General features: G+C 44.3%; 1 pseudogene; it reads left to right on the top strand.

The window, feature by feature from the left end:
* Positions 1 to 474: 474 nt before the first annotated feature.
* On the top strand, positions 475 to 996 carry LOC131421441 (adenine phosphoribosyltransferase-like; annotated as a pseudogene).
* The last annotated feature ends 6,105 nt before the right edge of the window (positions 997 to 7,101 follow it).

The following is a 7,101-nucleotide window of genomic DNA, read 5'->3' on the forward strand; positions in this document are numbered from 1 at the left end:
AGATGATGATATGTTTATTATTTTAATTGTGTTGATTTCATGGGTGTATACATATGTCAAAACTCATCAAATTGCATGCTTTAAATATGTGCAGTTTATGGTGTATCAATCAATAAAGCTTTTTTTAAAAGATTTTATTTATTTATTTTATTTTCCCCCAAAGTCCCAGTAGATAGTTGTATGTCACAGCTGCACATCCTTCTAGTTGCTGTATGTGGGACGCGGCCTCAGCATGGCCGGAGAAGCGGTGCGTCGGTGCCCGCCTGGGATGGAACCTGGGCCGCCAGCAGCAGAGCGCACACACTTAACCGCTAAGCCACAGGGGCGGCCCAATAAAGCTGCTTTTTAAACAAGATATTTTCTTCCTGGAAAGAACAAAAATAGGCAGAAATAAATCAAGTACAATTAGATATGGAAAAAAAGGGAAAATTTAGAAATGTAAAAAGCCCCGCCTCCGCGCGCGAGGACGCAGCCATGGCCCACCCGGGCTGCAGCAGGTGGCGGCGCACCCGAGGCTTCCCTGCCTTGCCCATCCCGGGCGTGCTGTTCAGGGACGTCTTGCCTGGCCTGGAGGACCCCGACTCCTTCCGCACCTGCATCAGCCTCCTGGCCAATCACCTGAGAAAGACCCACGGCGCCAAGATCGACTCCGTCGCGGGCCTAGGCTCCTGAGGCTGCCCTTTTGGCCCCTCCCTGGCCCAGGAGCGCGGCGTGGGCTGCGTGCTCATCCGAAAGCGAGCCCACCGCGTCGCCTCCTACACACTGCAAAACAGGCAGGCTGAGCTGGCAATCCAGAAAGACACCCTGGAGCCAGGGCAGGAGGTGGTCATCGTGGACGATCTGCTGGCCACTGGAGGAACCACGTGCGCAGCCGCTGAGCTGCTGGGCCAGCTGCAGGCCGAGGCGCTGGAGTGCGTGAGCCTGGTGGAGCTGACCTCGCTGAAGGGCAGGGAGAAGCTGCGGGCTGTGCCCTTCTCCCTCCTGCAGTACGAGTGACCCCCACCCCCACCCCCACTGGAAACAAGGAGAGTTCCGGCCTCGGCGGCTGCAGTGACCGCCACTGTCCGCCAGGGGGCACTGGCCACCAGCCTAGACCCATTCTTCCGCCTCTGGTTGGGTGACTCTCCAGCCCCGGCCTCCGCCTGGGGTCCTTCCTGCAGGTTCTGGAAGTGCCAACGCCTGGAGCTGTTGGCCCCAGGGCAGAGCCCAGCTTAGGCAGCTGCTGATCCATTTACAGGGAAATGAGATCGTGAATAAACAGCTTTGCTTAAAAAAAAAAAAAAAAGATAATTGAAAGAAAAATTCCTCAAAAGCTTGAGATCAAGTTTAAACCGGTCACATCACCAGTGGCCAATTGTGCCTACATAATGGAGCCTCCATAAAATCCCCTACACGATGGGGTGCTGGGAGCTTCTGGATTGCTGCATGCATCCATGTGCCAGGAGGGTGTCACAGCCCAGCTCCACAGAGGCTGACTCTTCTGTCCTGGGGACTCTTTCAGACCTCACCCTATGCACCTCTTTCTCTGGCTGTTGATTTGTATCATTTATAATATCCTTTCTAGTAAACCCAGTAATAGGAAGTTTAAAAAGTGTAAACATCGCAATTGAAGATAATAAATTTGAAGATAGTACTTTCCAGAATGTAGCACAGTCATATACAGAGATTTTTTTAAAGAACAACTATTAGATATTGAAAATAAATCAGACAATCTCAAAGTAAGTCTATTAGGGACCCAAAAGAGAGTAGAGAAAAAATAATTGGGAGAACTATCCAGAGACAGTTACTGAGAATTGCCCATAAAGGAAGAAAGACTTTGTCCTCAGGTTGCACACAAGTAGAGAAGCTACAGATAAATCAAGGATAAAGAAAAACAAATCTTAAACATCTACTAGAGAAAGACACAACTTTTTAAAAAATGAGTTAACAATAAAAATGACTAAAAAAACAATAAAAATGACTAGTAACAATAAAAAAACAATAAAAAGTGACAATAAATGTGGATCTCATTAGCAAAATAGATGGCAGGAAATAAATTGAGTAATCCCTTCAAAATGCAGAGGGATCATAGTATGTGGTAGCTCTCAATAGACTCTACATGCAATTAGACTGTTAGGGAGAAAACACAAGAATATTTGCAAATATAATCTTACTACTTATAAAGTCTTGTTGAAAAGTAAAAAAGCAATTTAAAGGAGAATTTTCAACAAAAAAAAATCATTAGCCAAAAACAGATTTTGAGCTTGCATGTAGGTCTGTAAAACTACCTGGCTGTAGTTTAGAGCTGGCTCTTCAGTGGCAGAGCAAACCACCACCTGTGCCACTTGTCATGCGGCCCCTCCAGTTCCATGCCATCCTCCGGGACGTGGTGTGTGGGGACCTGATCTTGCCGGAATCCCCTTGGGCTTGTTGCATCCTTACTGGTCGACCCTATGGAAGTGTGGCAAGCCAACCTTGCAGCTGCATAAGTGATCCCTGTGGCCCTGAGAGCCACCGTGCTGCTGCTTAGGGACTGCTTGACAATGGGTAATGGAGCATGACAAAGAGATTACTGTAGAGGCCGGTCTGGTGGCATAGCAGTTAAGCTCATGCGCTCAGCTTCGGCGGCCCGGGGTTCACCGGCTCGGCTCCCAGGTGTGGACCTACTCACCGTTCGTCGGGCCGTCCTGAGGTGGTGTCCCACATAGAAGAGCTACAACTCTACAACTATGATACACAACTATGTACTAGGGCTCTGGGGAGAAAAAAGAAAAAGAGGAAGATTGGCAACAGATGTTAGTGCAGGGCCAATCTTCCTCAAAAAAAAAAAAAGATTACTTTATTATCATGTGGTGATTCAATTTGCAGCTATGATTCTGAGCACCTGGCATGTGCTTTATTTTCTGGCAGATGCTTTATTTTCCATTCCAATTGATAATAAAATAAAAGATAGTTTGCATTTATATCACAGGGACAACAGTTACCTTTATTACCTTGCCCTAGTGCTATCTCCGTTCTCCTTCTATCATAACAAAGTCTGGGGAGAATTTGTTCATCTTCGTATGCTCCAGATTACCACATTGGTTCATGACACCATACTAATGGGCATCTGGTGAGAAGGCATTAGGAAGCACTCTAGGTGTCCTATTAAGACAATTAAGGGCCGGCCCGGTGGCTTAGCGGTCAAGTGCGTGCGCTCCACTACTGGCGGCCTGGGTTCGGATCCCAGGCACGCACCAACGCACCGCTTCTCCGGCCATGCTGAGGCCGCGTCCCACATACAGCAACTAGAAGGATGTGCAACTATGACATACAACTATCTACTGGGGCTTTGGGGGTAAAAAAAAAAAAAAAGGAGGAGGATTGGCAATAGATGTTAGCTCAGAGCCGGTCTTCTTCAGCAAAAAGAGGAGGATTAGCACGGATGTTAGCTCAGGGCTGATCTCCCTCACAAACAAAAACAAAAACAAAAGACAATTAAGTGTGCCACGGTGGGAGATAAATCCTGTAAAAGTTCAGTGGCATTGTCAAATGGTTGGAGTTTCTAAGAGTGCATAAATCTGGAGCATGTGGAATACTCATCTGAGAAATAAGTTGCTGCATTTTGTAGTATCCACAACAAAGAAACAGAATCTTGGTGGGCCTCTTAGGATTTTGGAGGCAACATGCTTCACTTGGGGACATGCGGTGCTGATCCATTTACTAGGTAATCCACAAGGCTGCCAATTTGGAATGGGACTTGGGGCAGGAAATGTCTCTGCAGCAGGAGCAAGTTGCCCTGGCTCTTGGTCCTTAAGCCTCAGTAAACCCAATTGTATCAGAGGTGTTTGTGGCAGACGGACTGCTGTAGGGTTCCACTGGTAAATCATACAATAGGATCATAGTGCTGACCGTAAGGAGTAAAATTATGCCTTTTCCCTATCCCTGCTTCCTATGAAGACTGGGAGTGACTAAATACCTGGTCATGGGACAGCAAGTGAACTGAACTTCTTATCATGAACTGGGCATAACGGCATCCACTGAATCACAAAACTGCATGAAAAAGAAATCTAAGTTGGTTTCACACATACAAATTTGAGCCCAAGCCATTTTGAAAGGCACAAGTAAACTTCGTGGGCTGGGAGCTCAGACAATCATCGTTCTTTCTCCTACTGTGTCACCTTTTCTCCCTCAGTTCATGCCCACAGTCTCATGACGAGCTCCCTATGACCAGCCATCAGTAAAGGAAAAACCCAGGGCCTGATTTGTAGATAGATTTTCATGGTTTGCCAGCACCAGCTGGAAGTTGTCCGTTTTGGTACTACAGCTTCACACAGGGATGGCCTCCGAAATAGAGTGGTGACAAGAAATACTCCCAGTGGACAGAACTTGTGTGGTCCATCTGGTTGGACATCTCATATGGGAAGAAGAGATGTCCTGAGCGGTAGATCTACAGTGATTCATGGGCAGTAGCTAACAGTTTGCCTTTGCTGATCAAGGTCTTGGAAAAATATAGACTTGGAAAATTGGTGACTAGGAGGTCTTAATGGAGGTGTGAGGTGTGAGCTCCCTCACAGAGCAGGTAGAATATGAAGATGGTCATTACCACACAAATGGCCACCAGAGGCACCTGCATTATATGGAATTCTCCATAATCAGCAGACATGATGACCTGCCCGTAGATATCACTCAGCCTCTTTCCCAGCCTTCTTCATGTTCATTGTGATCAGGCACTAAATGACCGTAGGAGCAGGGCTGGGGGCTCTGCACGGAGTGAGCATCATGATCTTCTGCTCACCAAGGCTGATCTGGCTGCCACCTCTGCTGTGTGCCCAACCTTCCAACCACAGAGGTTGATGCTGAGTCTTTGATATGGAAACATTCCATGGTGACAGTTGAATGTATTGGACCTCTCCTATCACAGGAAGAGGGTGATGCTTTATTCACTGAGGTAGACATATTCTAAGTATGGATTTGACTTCCCTGTCCACAGCTCTTCTGGCAGCACAACCATTCGTGAACTTCCAAAACCCTGTGGGCTTGGGGTGCTGCCATACACAGTGTTGTATATTCAATATATGGAGCTCTTACCTCAAAGCCAGAGTGCACAGATCTGGGAACCCAAGGGGAAAGGTGGGTCCCTCTCATGATTACACTTAATATTCCGCTTGAAGAATTTTTGTTTCCTGTTTTTGCAACCTTGGGCTTGGTGGTTTTCGAGGTCTTGGTGCCTCTGTATGGGCTTTAGAATCAGGCTGCAGATAGGGGCAGCAGGATCAGGTCCCATACTCTCACAAGGGTACATCTGGCTGAGAGAAGAAATACTCTCTTCCGAACCTAACAAAAAGTTCATTTCCCTCGTAGGCTCACGGTTGATTCATGTGATTATCTCTGAATCAGTCCACGTAGATGAGATAAACTTCCTGGCTTTGACCTGTTTACATGTCTTTCTCCCAAATTCAGTGGTGGAGTCAGCGCTACAGAATTACATAGCGAGAGAGAGGGGAAGGATGGTGCTTCAGTGAGGAATCGAGCTCACTTTCACCTACAGGTGAAAGTATAGTCTACTATACTCTCTGACAAACTTTTAATTTCTGTAAAACGGCATAGCCTATGGGTCCTTCTTCACATCATCTATTTCTAGGCCCTGTCTCTGTCCACAGGGGGTACACACTTTCTAGGGTGTCCAGATACCACATTCTGCATTTCTACACGTCTCAATCCTCACAGGCCATCACCCAGAATTCCCATAATACCCTGGACATACTCTGCTCTTTAAACACTGCATCTGTGCTTCATGGTGTTCACTATATTTATCTTTTACATTTATTTGTTTGAATATTTTATTAGGGTCTGCCTCTCTTATTAGGCTGTAAGCTTTATGAGAGCAGTGATTGTGTATGTTTTGCTCACAAATTTATCCTGGTTCCGTGGGTGTGTGCATATGTTCAAACTCATCAAATTGTACACATTAAATAGATGCAGTTTTTTGTATATTATTTACACCTCAATAAAGCTGTTAAAAAATAAGAAAACAAAAAAACATTTATCCTTGAAAGCCTTAGTAGCTGGCATATATTAAGGGCTCAAGAATATTTTTGGATTAAAACATATATAAATGAAAAAAATATGAAAGACTGGAAGTGACATGTATTTAGAATGAATAGGGAAGTAGGGGAGAAATACAGGGGAATAGGTGAGTTATCAGGTTCTGCAAACTACAGGAGCGTAGATCAAGGCATATAGCCCAGAGAAATAATCTAAAGTAGGGTGACATGGCTCAGAGCTTCTTGGACATGAACGGGCTGACTACAGCTAAGAGTAGCTCTTGGATTCTCACAGTGGAACCAGGAAAGTAGAAAGTTCCCGCCCGGCCTTTCTGACTTCATGACATAACTAGTCCAAGGTCATACTTTTAGTGGATAAGATTATTATGTAGGATAATGCAAACAAGAAATCATGTTAGTGTCTTTGACAACTGTGAATTTTGGAAATTTTTGGAAATATTAATCCTTTGACAATTATATGTCCTATGAAGATCTTTTCCCAGTTTGCAACTTATTTTTACTCTGTTTATGATAACTTTTTCAAACTTTTAAACTTTTTATTATAGAAAATTTGAAATATAAACAAAACCAGAAAGAATAGTACAATATCAGAAAGAAATAAAGATGTAAAATTGATAAAGTGTAAGAAATAAATATGTAAAATTGATGGAGTATAGTAAAAATCCTTAGTTCTCAATTTGAAATTGAATTATCAGTGTAAACTCACATGTGTGTTTCTTTAATAAGATACTTTTTAGTTTTTCTATAGAAAATCCCTAAAATAACTACAAACCCCAAAGTAATGAATTTTCTAGCACCCAGATTGGGATCTGTACAAAACATTTTTACTAAATGGTCCCAGGGTTTCTTGGGGAAGTGGCTGACTTCAAGTCGAGGTAGGAAACGTGCAAAATGAGCTTGGAACTTCTTATACGAGGGAGTGTGGAAGCTGTGCGATCAAACACTATGAGGTCACGTCCAAAGACTGGGAACCAAATGAATAGACTCCTGTTTGCCAAAGACAAGACAGGTTGATCAGCAGTAAGGGTAATAATTGCAATATATTTTTAAACACATTAAATATGTTTAAATCTGT

This window comes from Diceros bicornis, chromosome 2, assembly GCF_020826845.1.
Source record: "Diceros bicornis minor isolate mBicDic1 chromosome 2, mDicBic1.mat.cur, whole genome shotgun sequence".
Taxonomy (NCBI): Eukaryota; Metazoa; Chordata; class Mammalia; order Perissodactyla; family Rhinocerotidae; genus Diceros; species Diceros bicornis.